Source organism: Ursus americanus, chromosome 16 (genome assembly GCF_024610735.1).
Source record: "Ursus americanus isolate L20-20 chromosome 16, mUrsAme1.1.p, whole genome shotgun sequence".
Classification (NCBI taxonomy): Eukaryota; Metazoa; Chordata; class Mammalia; order Carnivora; family Ursidae; genus Ursus; species Ursus americanus.
In genome coordinates, this window is record NC_142142.1 from 17023848 (window position 1) to 17039678 (window position 15831).

The 15831-nt window shown below is 39.8% G+C and overlaps 1 protein-coding gene across 2 annotated transcripts in view; it reads right to left on the bottom strand.

The window, feature by feature from the left end:
* Positions 1 to 15712, bottom strand: part of RAB30 (RAB30, member RAS oncogene family) — an 83103-nt gene extending 67391 nt beyond the window's left edge. For both annotated transcript variants that reach the window (XM_045815553.2, XM_045815554.2), the window contains exon 1: positions 15496 to 15712. The gene's annotated coding sequence lies outside the window, so the exon portion shown is untranslated. The remainder of the gene's footprint in view (positions 1 to 15495) is intronic.
* Between the last annotated feature and the right edge of the window lie 119 nt (positions 15713 to 15831).

Below are 15831 nucleotides of genomic sequence, written 5' to 3' on the forward strand. Positions count from 1 at the left end.
CTGTGAGTTCAAAGGCAGACATCACTTCACATTCATCCCCCAGAGGAGATATTGTAGCTTGGTGGACACAGACAGCATGGGCTCCACAGGCAAAGTCTTGCTTCAGCTACCTATCAGTCATGTGACTTTGGGAAAGTTACCTCATCTCTCTGAGTCATAATTTCTGCATCTGTTAATTAGGTCTATTAATAACTTCAGAGTTGTTGGGAGTATCACATCTGCCAACATACATAAAGTGACTAGCATAGCATGGGCACTATGTGCTAAATATTTGTTGACTGAATGAATCATGAATGAGTCCCTGTCCAGCATACCACAACTTCATGAACCTGGTTTAGACTTTGCATTTAAGTCTCTGCCCACATGGAAGCTGGCTGGGACACCCATAATTACAGAGCCATTTGGAGATTTGTTCCTTGCTAGAATTGGATCTTTAAGCAGCACCAAACCTCTATAACTGCTCACTGTTCCCTTCACCTGGGTTGCTCTTTCCACCTTCCTCATTGCCACATAAGTCTGACCCATCTTCCATTGCCTAGTCAGATCTACCCTGTCTAGAAAGCCTCTCTAACTCCTATGATTTCATCAGTCCTTCTTGTCTCACTAATTACTTTCTACCACATAGTAGGGGGGTATATCTGTTTGCGTTTTTTAAATTGTGATAAAATATACATAATATAAAATTTACAGTCTTAACCATTTTTAAGTGTACAGTTCAGTAGTATTAACTATATTCACAGTGCTGTGCAACCAATCTTCAGGAACTTTTTCATTTTTCAAAACTGAAACTCTATACACATTAAATGACAACTTCCCAATTTCTCCCTCCCTCTAGTCCCTAGTAACCACCCTTCTAATTTCTGTCTTTATAAGTTTGACTATTTCAGGAAACTCATATAAGTGTAATAATAAAATATTCATCCATTCATGTCCGCTCTATTTCTCTTAGGATCTTGTCCTCGAGATTCATCCATGTTGTAACATGTGTTAGAATTTTCTTCCTTTTCAAGGCTGAATACTATTCTACTGTATGTACATACCACATTTGGCTTATCCATGCATCTGTCAATGGACATTTGGGTTCCTTCTACCCTTTGGCTATGGTGAGTAATGCTGTTATGAACATGGATATGTAGGGATGAACCTGTTTTATCTCCTCTACTTGAATGTGAACTTCTTAGTGACAAAGCCTGAGTTTCAGTCTTCTGTAGGTGGCTAACATGTGATGGGCACTCAATAAATACCCATCAAGTAAGAAAGACAGGATTCTGCTCTGCAGATGAAGCAAAAAGTAATCATCTTCCACACAAATCTGCAAAATGGCACATCACACAGCAGAAAAGCACAGGCTTTGCAGTAAGACAGCCCTGGCTGCTGGCCCTGGATCTGCTTCTTACTAGTCATATAATCTTAGGCATGTTACTTGGGCTGTCAGAGCTTCGGATTCCTCATGTGGTTTTGCCACAGCTAAATGCTATAACTTATGGAAAGCAGTTAGCACAGCACTTGGCACATCATAAAAAATGTCTGCCATTATTATTATTATTAAGTTCTATAATAAAAGTAACTTGGGGGCACCTGGCTGGCTCAGTCAGTAGAACATGCAACCCTTGATCTCCAGATCCTGAGTTCGAGTCCCACATTGGGCATAGAGATTACTTAAATAAATAATAATAATTTGTTGCACATACAAACATGCCATTTAGCTTCCTGGCTGTGGTGACTTTAAAAGCAAAGAACATGAAAAATTCTGAGACCAAACAATTTACAGCAGGTAACAGTCAATACAGAAAGACACCACCACAGCAGCAACAAGGAATCTGGATTGGTAGCCCTGAATGTGGAATCTTGAACTACACTGTTGCAGCTCATGAGCTGGAAATTTTGTCACATCAAAGGGGCAGACTTAAACATTATACTAAGGATCATCTCATTCAGCAAAGCAGGCTGTCCGAGTTCTCATAAATGTTTTTTAATCAGGATTACTTGAGTTTTTTTTGGTGCCTGGGCTAAATCTATTTTGAATTTAATCATAATTCATGTTTTGAAGCTTTTAGTAAAAAGATGAAAGAAATAAATAGATCTTTATTACTATTTCAGACAGAAGTATTTATTTCAATCTGTCTCAAAGGAAATTGAGCTCCCCACCCCACTCCCAGTTCCTCTAGGACATGAATTCCTTTTGAGGTTGCTATCCGAATTTTCCAGACCACAAACATTCCTTCCAAAGTTAGCTCTTAGAAAGGCAAGTTTTTGAGTCTTAGAAAGAAAAGCTTATCCAAGCTCCTTTTTCTCTGCCAAAACAATTAACATTTGACATGGCTAATTCAAATGGCTCTCCCAGACAAAATCAGAAACTTGATTGTGAAGTTGGGGGGGAGGGAAGAGAAAAAAGAGAAGGTAAGAGGAAGTTGACCAAATGCTAATATTGGCCCCAAAATAGCCCCAAGGGACCATAACCCCTAACTTTCCTAGGATAATCATGACCTCTTGTAAATTTAACACTATACTGAGATAATGTATTAAAAATGGGTAACTAAATATGATTTTATTTCTCTCTCTCTCTCTAAATATATATACATATGTATTGTTTTTCGGGAACATTTTGCAATTAAATAAATAAATTCTTTCTCAGACCATGAATCCCAATTTTGGATTCGAAACAATACTGTCACCATATGCCACATGTCAATTTTAATTTGGCTCCCCAATTATAGCTAAGAGCTACTGGCTACCTCGCCCATCCCAGGATGATAGCATGCACTTGAAGACTGCCAGGTGACAAGCACCATACTGAGCCTTGACATACAGGGCCTTGTTTAATCCTCGCGGCAACGCTGTGCTCTAAGTACTGGCATCTTCCTTCCCTCCTTTTTTACCTCTTTATTTTTAATTAATTTCAGACTCAAACTAAAAGAAAAAAAAACTTCAAAAAAATTACTAAGAATTAATATATATCCTTCACACCCAGATTACCCAAATGTTAATTTTTTTACCACTTTGCTTTATCATTCTCTCTGATATAAATAATACTTTATCCCTAAACATAGTATCTCCCTAAAAATAGGGACATACTCTTTTATCTTCACAATATGATGATCAAAATCAGAAAATTAATATTACTACCTACATAATCTAATCTCAACCCTTCTTCAAATTTCACCAATTGACCAAATAAAATAATGTCCTTTTTGGCAAAAGAAAAAAATTTGGGGGGCATCTGGGTGGCTCAGTCAGTTAAGCAGCTGCCTTTGGCTCAGGTCATGATCCTGGGGTCCTGGAATAGAGCCCAGCCCCACATCAGGCTCCCTGTTCAGCGGGGAGTCTGCTTCTCCCTCTCTCTCTCCTCCACCTCCTGCTTGTGTGCTCGCTCTCTCTCACACACAAATAAATAAATAAAACCTTTAAAAAAAAAAGGGAAAAAGAAAAAACTTTTTGATCCAATCTATCCAGGATCATATGCTGTATATCGTTTCTATGTGACTTTAGTCTCTTTTAATCTAGAACTATTCCTCAGTCTTTGTCTTTCATGACCTTGACATTTTAAAAAAATACAGTCCATTTGATTTGTAGAATGTTTCTCAATTTATATTTATCTGATATTTCCTTGTGATTAGATTCAAGTTATGCATTTTTGGCAGGAATGCCACACAGGTGATGTGTCCTTCTCAGATGATGATTTGTCCCATCACTGGTATTAACTTTAATCATTTAGTAAAAGTAGTGTCTGCCATGTATCTCCACTGTAAAGTCACTCTTGCCTCCTTTATAACCAATAAGTATCTTTAGACTAGATACTTTTTCATCTATTGATGAAAAAACTGAGGCTCAGAGAAGTTATTAGTTGTCCAAGATCACACAGCTTAAACGTGCCAGAGCACAAATTCAAACTCCATTTTGTAGGCTCCCACACTTGAGTTCTTCAAAAGCATCCCACTGCTTCCTAGACCAGTCACCAGTAGCTCAAGTATCTTAGTCTAATGCCCTTACCATGAGCACTGGGGAAAACAATATGAGGACATCATGGCCCACAGAATCCTGGTACTTCTCTGGTCTTAAGAACTAGCACAGTCCTAGCCGCTGAGTCTCTAGAGCTGCTTCTAAAGTGCTAGAAATCCTGGGGCACCTGGGTGGCTCAGTCATTAAGCATCTGCCTTCGGCCTACGGCGTGATCCCAGGACCCTGGGATCGAGCCCCACATCGGCCTCCCTGCTCTGCTGGGAGCCTGCTTCTTCCTCTCCCACTCCCCCTGATTGTGCTCCCTCTCTCACTGCTGTCTCTCTTGTCAAATAAATAAATAAAATCTTAAAAAAAATTAAAATAAAGTGCTAGAAATCCTGAGGGCACTACTTTATACCCAAGCTCCCTACTCTCTGGACAATGAATCTGGGAGAGAGCACTGGAGAAGTCAGCAGAAGATGGAAATGTATATGCATCAGAACACCAGGCTGAACAAGGAGAACCTAAAATCACCCCTTCCCTAAGTCCATCTCCATCACAGCCTGACCCTCTGTCTGGCCACCTGAAACTTTTCTTTTTGAGCTGCTATTTCTTTCTAAATTTTTTGTTTTAATTTTACTTTTGAAATACATTGTTATTCCAATCCCTATGGTTCAAAACTCAGTGTGGCACACCCACTAAAAGGGCCATAATGAAAAAGACAAATAATAACAAGTGTTTGCATGGATGTGGAAAAATGGAACCCTAATATATTGCTGGAGGGAATGTAAAATGGTATAGCTGCTTTGGAAAACAATCTGTCAGTTCCTCAAAAGTTCACACATAGAGTTAGCATTTAATCCACTACTGGTACAGATGCAAATTAAATAAAACAAACGTACATTTAAAACCTTGTATGTACATGTTGATAACATTATTCATAATAGTCAAAAAGTAGAAATAAGCCACGGTACCTGGCTGGCTCAGTCAGATGAGCGTGTGACTTTTGATCTTGGGGTTGTGAGTTCAAGCTCCTCGTTGGGTGTAGAGATTACTTAAATAATTTTTTTTTTAAGTGGAGGGGCACCTGTCTGGCTCAGTTGGTTAAGCGTTCAACTCTTGATTTCAGCTCACATCATGATCTCAGAGTTGTGAGATCAAGTCCTACATCAGGCTCCATGCTAGGTATGGAGCCTGCTTAAGATTCTCTCTCTCTCTCTCCCTCTCCCTCTTCCTCTCCCCTCCTCTCTGAATAAAATAAAATAAAATAAAATAAAATAAAATAAAATAAAATAAAATAAAATAAAATAAAATAAGGGGAAACAACCCAAATGTCCACCAATTGGTGTGGTATACCCATACAATGGAATATTATTTGGTAACAAAACAAGAACTGATCCATGCTACAACACAGATAAACCTTGAAAAGATCTTGCTGATGAAAGAAACCAGTCACAAAAGACCACATATTACCTGATGCCATTTATATGAAATGTCCAGAATAGGCAAATCTATAAAGACAGAAAGTAAAAACAGAAAAAGGTTGCCTGGGGTGGTTTGGGAGGGCGGGGTACAGGAGTGGGGGAGATGACAAATGAATGCTAATGAGTAAAAGTTTTCCTTTTAGAATAATTAAAATGCTCTAAATTGATTGTGGTGATGGTTGCACAACTCTATGAATATACTAAAAACCACTGAATTGTACAGTTTAAATGGGTGGATTGTGTGATGTGTGAATTATAGCTCAATAAAGCTATTTTATAAGTTAATGTTATAAAATAGTAAATCCTAAGAAATCTCACAACACACACCCCACTCATTTTTACAGCCCTGTTCCAGTAAGTAACTACTTTGTTATTTTACATAGGGTTTCTCTGTGCAAATTTGAATATACTTTCTTATCCCTACTTCCTTCACAAAATATGCACTCTTCTGCATCTTCCTTCTTTCATTTAATATATCCTTTGAGATCTTTCCGTATCAGCACTTAGAGAATACCCTAATTCTTGTTTGTGGTTTAATATTTTTCCCTTGTGTGAACATACCCATTTATTTAACTTGTTTCCCCTGACACACTTAGGGTTTGTTTCCAATCATTTGCTATAAGCAACAATGATGCAATGCTTGTTCTTTCTTTTTAACTTGATTTCATCAGGTCTCCTTTTGTTCCTGGACTGCAGTGAGGCAAAAAGGAACAGAAACTACTTCAGAGTTAATCAAAACTGGGTCTGCGTCTGGCCTCCTCTGCTAACTAGTTGTGACTCTCAGAAAGTTACTTGTATTTTCTGAGTCTTAATTTCCTCGCTTGTGAAATGGGCAAAATCCCTGGGGGAAAAGGCAGAAGGTCGATAATGGATTATAACACCTTGAGGGTAAACAATAATCCAGGAGTCCAGATAATGCTTAAAAAAGGGAGGAGGAAGAGAAGGAGCTGACAGCTGATCTATCTAAAAAACACCTGGTAATAAATATAGAAGGAAAGAGAGAATCAGAAAATCATCCTTTTATAGATACCAATTGACCTAGGCCATGATTATCAGTAGATGTTAAACCCAGTGGATAAAAACTGTTGAGGAACAGGATATTCAAACAATCTCAAAGTATCACCCCACAGACTGTTTATTAATTACAAAGGGAAACAGGTACCTTTACAATGAAGCGATCAGGCAATACCACTTCATCCAAAAGACCAAATCTTACATCACCAGTGATGTTACAAACTGACACTATGTGTCACCTAAGGTGATACAAAGAAAAGGATGGAACACTGTCTATATGGAATTCCTACTACAAGTGTTTAACCTGAGTCTGATAAAGAAAAAACAATCAGACCAATCCAATTTACCAAGGCAACAGACTTGGAATCTTCAAAATTTCAATGTTTCAATGTAGCGGTATTATGGTTACATGGGAGAACTTTCTATCTCTTAAGCGATACATGCTCCATTAGGCAGAGGTAAAGTGTTGTAATGTCTGCAACTCACTTTCAAGTGATTAATTGGGAAAAAGTGTGCGTGTGTGTGTGTGTGCTCGTGCACGTGTGCACAGATGCAGAAAGAGAAAGCAAAGGGTATATGAAATGTTCACTGTAAGATTTTTGCAATTTTTCTACATATCTGAAAGTTTTTAAAATGAGTTGGGGGAAGAAATAAAATAAAACATGTAACCCATTTGGCACCCAGTAGATGCTATGATAATTCACATCATGGTTTCAACTAACTCAACAGATGGAAGAAAAGCTCCTCCCTGTGTGCCTGAAGGTAAATGAGCCATATCAAACTAAATGCCACCAGCCAGTCCTGCCTTCATGAAGTTTATACTTTTGGTCAGAAGGCAAGGCAAAAATAGGAAGCAGCTGGAGATGCTTTTGGTTTTGGTTCCAGAAAATCTACCTAGGGCCATCTGCAACTTTTTTTTTTAATTAGGTAACTTAAAAAAAAAAAAAGTTACTTAACCTCACTAAGAATTATTTCCTCATTTATATGGAAAAAAGTGGAACAAAAATCTACCACCTAAATTTGAGATTATAAAACGGCATACATAATACACCTTTGTAAAACATCTTTTATTGAGGACTCTCATTAAAAGACAGTAGTCTCCTAGAATAAAAGTGGGGAAGAAGGAAGGCTCCTGATGGTTTCATCTTTATTTACTTACCAGAAAACCCAGCACAGAATCTTGCATTTAGTTTAAGCTCACAAATACTGAAGAAGTGACAATAAGACATTATGAGACAGAAAGCCTTAAAAAGTCTTTTGGAATACAAATGCCACTGGAATTAAAGAAAAAATGACATGAGGAGGCCCAGTCAGACACAGCAGCACCTTAACAACAACACGTATTTATGTACATAGAAATTTGCCAAAGTCCTTTTATACACATTATCTCATTTTGGTCTCACAATAACCCCCATTTTATAGAAGAAGAAACTGAGACTTGAAAAGATAAATTTCACATGCTGCAGAGCTCAAATCTGTATTTGCTCCACCCGGCCACATAAGAATAGAAATAACTCATAGCTTGTGATCCTCACAGTCTTTTCCCCAGGGTCTCTGCTGGGGCACAGTGAGTTACTGATGGCCACTCCTAAATTCATACCTTTTCTACAGAAAAATGTCAAAAATCTGCCCTGGGATTGCTTCTATCAATATTCAGAAAGATGAACAGTCAGACCTTTTACCCACCTGATTCAGATATTTAAAAAGTGGAGCTTAAATTCCTCTTTCTGGTGTGGTGGTGAGACTGAGATGGAGAGGAAGTGAGCAGAAGGGGTTATTTTCATCTCAAGGATCATGCTGTCCACATTTTAGTGAAGCTAACCATAACTCAAAAATAAAAATTTTCTGCAGAATTTTCTGGGGAAAACTCTTGGCTGCTTGTTTCAGTTCACTTTTTAAATATCATGCTGTGTTGTAGGCAGAGATGATTTATTTTATTTCTTCCTTCCAGAGGTTTCCATATTATTTTACATACTAACCTTTATTATTATAGCCTTCACAAAAACTAGCAGGAACTCTGTGATTCCATTTTCGCCCACTTTCCATTCACCCATCACAACTTCCTTCCTTTAGTAAGAGTTTAGCTCAAGGAGCTAATGGACTTGGCAAAGGTATGTAGAAATGGCACTGTCAAAGACCATTGATAAGAATTTAAATCAGGGGGCAATTAAAGAGAAACTGTTCATGCCCTCTGACCCAGCATTTCTACCCCCAGGAATGTATCCTACAGAAATATTCCCACAAGTTCATCACAAAAGGATGTGTTCTCAAATGCTCACTGCAGTGGTGCCTACCGGCCATGAAAACAGGTAAGTTAGAGCAACATGCAAATATGTGGGACAACTGCTCAAAATATATTGAGAGACAGCAAGCAGAATTATATATAATAATATCCTTAGTATATGTGTGGGGGGAAAATGACAGAAGAATATACATCAAAATCTCAAAGTTGATTAACTTTGTGAGGTGGAATTAAGGGGAATTTCCCCTATCCACTTCATTGTGTATTTCTATAATAAATTTTGACTAACCTTATGTTATGTCTAGACTAAAAAAAAAATTAAGATATATATTTATGTGCCCCTTGCCATCCTTTCCTCTTCACTTTGGAAGGAGCTAGTGCTCCACCTGTATTACTACCTCAAGTAACATCAAAGGTAGAGTACCAGCTCTAGAAGTTCACATTCTTACAGAATGACAGGATAGTGTTTAGAAAGGACACTTTTTAAAAAAGATTTATTTATTTATTTATTTATTTATTTATTTATTTATTTATTTGAGAGAGTGCAGGTGGCTCTACACTGAGCATGGAGCCCAGTGTGGGGCTTGATCTCAGGATCCCAAGACCATGACCTGAGCTGAAATCGAGAGTCGAACGCTTAAGCAACTGAGCCATCCAGGCACCCCTAGAAAGGACATTTAAAAATCACTTACAATATCCCCAATAATCGATATTACAGCTTGTAGGCTGATTAAATACTTTCAGTGACCAAGAAAATCACTACCTTTCTGAAGCAGCCCTTGATGTCTTCTAGCTTTGGTGTGACATTCCTAATGATGACATTCAGGAATGGCAACTGATCTAGACACCAATATCCATAGCATGTCAGGCTAAGCAAATGGAATCATTATCACATCCAAGAAAACTAACATTGTTACTGATTATCTAATATGCAACTTCCATTCAAAATTCCCCGTTTGTCCCCAAAATGTCTTTTATAGCTTTCTTTTTAACTCCAGAATCCAATGAAGGGTTACATATTGCACTGGGTTGTCGTAGCCCTGGTCTCCTTTAATCTAGATCAGTCCCCTATATATTTTGTTTTATTTTGTCTTTCACGACATTGACATTTTCGAAGATCGCAGGCCAGCTGTTTTACAGTATGTCCCACAATCTGGATTTGCCTGATTATTTCCTCATGATTAGATTTAGGTTAAAATTTCTGGCAAGAATTCTGCATCAGTGATGTTGTGTACTTCTCATTGCCTCAGGTTGTCTAGTTATACTGCTATTTTTTTCTTTGTGTTACCACTATGGGTACTAAGCAAGGATCAGCTGATAAATAAACTATTTAAACCAAGAAATAAATACAATGTTAAAAACAGTTACTATGAGCATCAGCTATACCAGGCATAGTGCCAGGCATTTAAAACATATTATCATTTAAACCTCATAACAATCTTGCAAAAAAACTGAGGTTCAAAAAGGTTAAATAACTTGCCCAAAGACACATACAGTGATTAAAAATATATATGTGTGTGTGCACGTGAACTCTCTGTCTCTCTCTTTCTTACACACACTTTATCATATGTCTCAGGGATCATGGTCTTCGTGAGGATCCTCCAGGGACAAGTGAAGAACTGTGACCTTAGACACATCTTGAGGAGACCTATCTAGTTTTCAGCCATTGGATTACTATAGAGAAGGAACTGAAAATAAATTATCTGCAGTTTATACAAAATTCTTCCACACTTGGAAGTGCTCTTATTTGGAGATGGGCCACATTTCCACCATAGCCAAGAAAATAGGGCAATGGTTCCATAAATTATTATAACATTCTGGTGTTTTGTTCTTTTTTTTTTTTTTTTACTATTCTGCAACAAAATGAGAAAAATAAAGACAATGTAGAGAATTACATAATGTTACATATGTTAGTACATAACACCTCAAAGGGTCCAGGTTTCAGGAATACCTTTTAATGGATTTGTTAAAAGCGTTTCACATTTGACACTTGCATTACTAAATACCCTCTTCCAATGCACTGATATTTCCTTTGAATGGACCCTCAGTGACTTAAGTTAATATACTCAATCAACAAACATTCGGAGTCCCTAATCTTTGCAAGACACTCTATTAGGTGCCTGGGAACAGTCTGGAGAGCTCTTTCTTGCTTCATGTCCCAGGTCAAAGGTCTCCTGCCCCTCTCAACAATAAGAAAGGATGAAAGCCTTTCTTGGGGCTGTGCTCTCCTAGCATGGCCTATGTAACTCTTTTCATGTGGCTACTTATGTTGGTCTCCCTCACCTGAGTGAATTCTTTCAAAGGAAACACTATCTTATTCAATACTGTATTCTTAGCACCATACATTTACAGCTGGGGGAAAATCAGTATAAATTAGCAGAATAAATACATTTCACCGATGAGGAAACTAAAGTTCAGAAAAAGAAGATAACATGTCCAACACCATACAGCTAATAAAAAAGTAGCAAGCCTCACCAGAGCTCCCTTCAAGTCCACTTTGCCACATCTATACTTGGGTGAAGGAGAGAAATATCTTAGATGTCTGTCTGGAACTTCAAACTCAACATGGCTAAAAGTCCCTCCTTCTTGAACAAACAAACAAAAATCTGGTCTCTGTCCAGTTCTCCCTTTTTCTGAAAATGGCGTTCCTAGTTGCTCAAGGGAAAACTCAAATCATCTTTACTCCCCTTTCTCCCTACCCCCACATCCAATCAATCCGTAATCTTATCAATTATATTCCTTAAATTTAGCATCTCTCTAATCTCTTTCCTTCTCTCCAAGCCCTCTGCCACCACCCTAGATCCAAGCCATCATTATCCCTCTCATAGACTACAAGAATGACTTGCTACTTGTCCCCCATACATTGACTTTGCCCAATCCTCTCCTCCAATCTCTTCTTCACTTAACAGCCAAGGTGATGTTTTAATATCATTCTACATATATAATTCACCTAGCTATTCAAAGTCCTTTATTAGGTTCCTATTGCTCTTAGGATACAGACCAAAATTCATGTGAGGCTCAGAAAATTACCCACTTTCTAGACTCTGACCACCTCTCCAGCCTGGTCTGGTCTCTCTCCCCTTGCTCTGCTCCCATGTACAGATGGACCTCCTTTCAAATCCTCATTATTTACCAATCTTCCCTTCATACTTTGAACATGCAGTTTCCCTTGTCAGAAATCCTGTTTGTCTGCCTGTAAGCACCTCTCATTGACAACCTAAATTACTCCCACTCACTCTTCAAGTTTCTTGAAGTGTCACCTCCTACAGGAACCCTTCCGTGATTTCCCTAGACAAGGTGAAAGCACCAGTGAGGCACTCTTATTCCACCATATAGTACATTCCCTTTTGGCAGTAACAATCATCACACTGTGATTACTTGTCCAATGATTGTCTCCCTATTAGAACAGAAACTTCATGAGGGTAGGGGAAGCTTCTCTTTCTCTCTCCTTTTTAAAAAAGATTTTATTTATTTACTTATTTAGAGAGAAAGCATGCACATCCATGAGCAAGTGGGGGTGAGGGTGGCAGAGGGAAAGGGAGAAAGAATCTTAAGCAGGCTCCACACTGAGTGCAGAGCCCAATGAAGGGCTCTACCTCACAACTCTGAGATCATGACCTGAGCCAAAATCAAGAGTCAGACATTTAACCGACTGGGCTACCCAGGCACCCCAGGAAGCTTCTCTTTCCACCGATATATCCATAGTCCTTAAAACATAGTAGCTGCTCAATTAATATTTGTCATCAGAATTATGGGCTGGATGCAAACTGTAGCAGGCTATGCCATGAGGCCAAGTATACCAAAGGGCAAGGATCATTATCCATTTGCAAATATGTAAACAGAGGCAGAAAGAGATGCATAGTTATTCAAGGTCACAGACATAGTGATGGGGACAAATCTAACCATCATACAGCTCATTTGTCCCCTCAAAACACTAAACAGCATGGGTAGGAGATGGAGCATCTCAGCATAAGAAAATTAGGAACGAGGAGGTAGTAAGAGAGAGGTGTAGGAAGACAACTTCTTTTTTTTTTTTTTTTTAAGATTTTATTTATTTATCTGACAGAGAGAGAGCCAGCAAGAGAGGGAACACAAGCAGGGAGAGTGGGGGAGGAAGAGGCAGGCTCCCAGCAGAGCAAGGAGCCAGATGCGGGACTCGATCCCAGGACCCTGGGATCAGGCCCTGGGCCAAAGGCAGATGCTTAACGACTGAGCCACCCAGGCACCTGGTAGGAAAACAGCTCCTGAATCTGCCTGTTACATTAGTTGCCTCCATACCAACAGTTAGACTCTCTATGCCTGGAAAAGCACTAATGCTAAACAAACAAACATAACCATCACCACACCCTTCTACTTAAGAGAACAAATTTAAAAAAAATTTTTTCATCCACAAAGAAGACACCACAGGAGGGAACACTGTTGCCACTCCAAGTGTCTTCAAAAAAAACAAATGGGCAGTTTGGCCACTTGGATTGCTCCACCAGAATCAACAGAAAAGATGGCCTTCCCACCACTTACTGGAGCAGGAATCAGGGGGAAAAAAACCAAAACCAAAAAAAAAAAACAACAAAAAAAACAAAAACAAAAACAAAAAAACTATTAAATGAGGAAGACGCTCTTTGAAGTCTTCTTTTTCTTTGGGAATTAAGAGAAATTTCATGTAAAGCATTTGGGTTTTGGTTTTTAAGTTTTTATTTATTTAAGTAATCTCTACACACACAACTTGGGGCTCAAACTTACAGCCCCAAGATCAAGAGTCACATGCTCTTTCTCCTGAGCCAGTCAGGCACCCCCATATAAAGCATTTTAAAGCCTTGCTGGCAGTTCTTAATACAGGTACCAATGAAAACTACAGTAACATGGGCTCAACTGCAACATCCACGAGCTGCTGAGGCCAAATTATGTCTGTCACAGAAGCCACAAACAAGGCCAAAGGGTCAGGCTCATTGCTGCTCATCCTGCCTAGCACCCACTGCAAGAAAAGGAAAAGTCAAAGCTTCCAAGCGGACTCTGTAGAATAAATACTTACAAGTCTACCTCTACGCTGGAGGTTCTGGGTGAGGTAGAGAAGGGGTGGGGAGGGTATTCAGAGATTTGAAAAAGACTTAGAGACTTAATATATTGGTGTAGAGGGAAATTTTGAAACAGAGAGGAAAAGTGAGAATTGTAAATGGGGAAACAGGGAAACTGGAAGAGACAGAGGGGTGGGGCAAGGAAGGCACAGGCAAAAGGGGTAAGGTGCCCAGGAGAATAGACAGTAAGCATCAGGGAAAGGTAGAGAGAAGCAAAGCCAGGCAATCTTTCCCCAAATCCCAAAGCTGCTCATTGCATCTCAATAAATCACTCTACTACAAAGCCCATACAGTGGAACGTCCTTTGCATTCCGTAACAAGCAGCATTTAATGAAGCATCACCCAGCTGCAACTTTGGAGACCTAAGGGTCTGAATTGAAAATGAAGAAAATTTGTTCAGCAGCAAAAGACAACCAGGAATGACTTTCACCCAATGCCTGACCTGGCTATAAAAAGGTTTGGCATTTTAAAGTTAAGCATAAAATGCTTTGGCATTTCTCCTTCTTTTGACATCCCAGGAGGGGGTGTGGTTGACCCCAAATCCATTCATTTCCAAGGTTGTAGATCTCTCAGCTAAGACCGGCCCCATCTGTTCTGGAGTCAGCCAGCTGTTTATCCCAAAGTAACATTTATTGCACTAATCATCTTAATAACTCTTACAAGAGCCAAAATCATACAAGCCAGAATGCTTTCTATCCTATTAAATGTGTCAGTTCGCTTAAAACCCCCCCAAAACAAACAAATAAAAACCCCACTTCTATGTTCCTTGGTTTCCCTGGCCAGGATCACTCCTCCTTTCAGAAGATACCTTCTGGGTACCTTTCAGTAATGGCAAATGAAGGTTAACAGTGTTTCTAACTTTCCCTTTCCCTTTCCCTAATGCGTTAAAATGAACCAGGGTTTCCCTAATGATCCGTTCTCCAAACCGTTAGTTGTGACTGGTGACTGTGCCTCACGAAAAGGCAGCTCGTTATGGTACCATTGTCAGTGGCAAGGAGCCTACTGAAACATAATTTAAAACACTCATACGAGCACAAATCTGTCGGCTCCACTTCCAAACAATCCTGCAGTGGGAAGAAGAAAAACACTTAACAAAAATGCTGCTTCCAGCAGCCTAAGAGAAGCTTCCCCCAGACACGTGAAATGTTTCTGACTGGCAGGGAGTGCACCATTAAAGGACACTGTCACCTCAAATCAGCAAAAAAAGGCGAGACAAACGACACAGACACACACGCATAAAATAGAGCCTCACAAAACTTAACCTACTCAGAAGCACGCTCATCTTAAAAATAAATAGCGTGTGCTTGCCCAAGCGACATAAAAATGTTCTAAAGTAGTGCAACCACATTAAATCACTGTCTCCATTTCTCCCCACGCATCACCCCTTCCCACTCAAACCTCAGCACTCGGGGCCGTATGTGACAGGACTGCAGTCCCCCACCTCTGCCTTCTGATTTTTCAAGAGCACTTCCCAACATCCTCCCCAGCCCAGCCCCCCCTCTCCAATCCTAAAAAAGGTTGAGGGGAGTTGCGACTAGGGAATTGGCAGGAATCGGTCCTCCGGCGGGGGAAGGTTGCTAGAGTTGTTCTTTGCAGTGACCCAAATTGCACAGAGCTTTTCACTTAGCAGCACTTCAGAACACCTCTCCAATCCTCCCGCCCCCATCTTCCCAAAAGAAAGCCTTGAGAATTAAGCGGGAGGAATAACTTGGTAGAACCATTTGAATAAATCACTTCAACTCACCTGGTTTGGGATATTTCTCCCCACCCCAGGCATAAACAGAAATGATGTGCGAATGAGTCACGCAGGCAAGGAAACGTGTTGCGATGTCCTAAGTCCAAGGGCTGGAGTCAGTCCCTGCCCTGGTGCTGCTGCTACTCTTAGCTCAGCTGGAGCAAGCGGCAATCGCAAGCCCAGCAGCAGCAGGGGGGTGGATAGACCGTAGCACAATGAATGCAGTGGGGTTTTTGCAATGACATCATCCCTCTGTCCGAAAGGCCCCAATAGCCATGCTCAGGAGCGGTGCATTCTGGGAATCGTAGTCTTCTAAAGCCCTGGCAGGACACCGAGACTATCGCG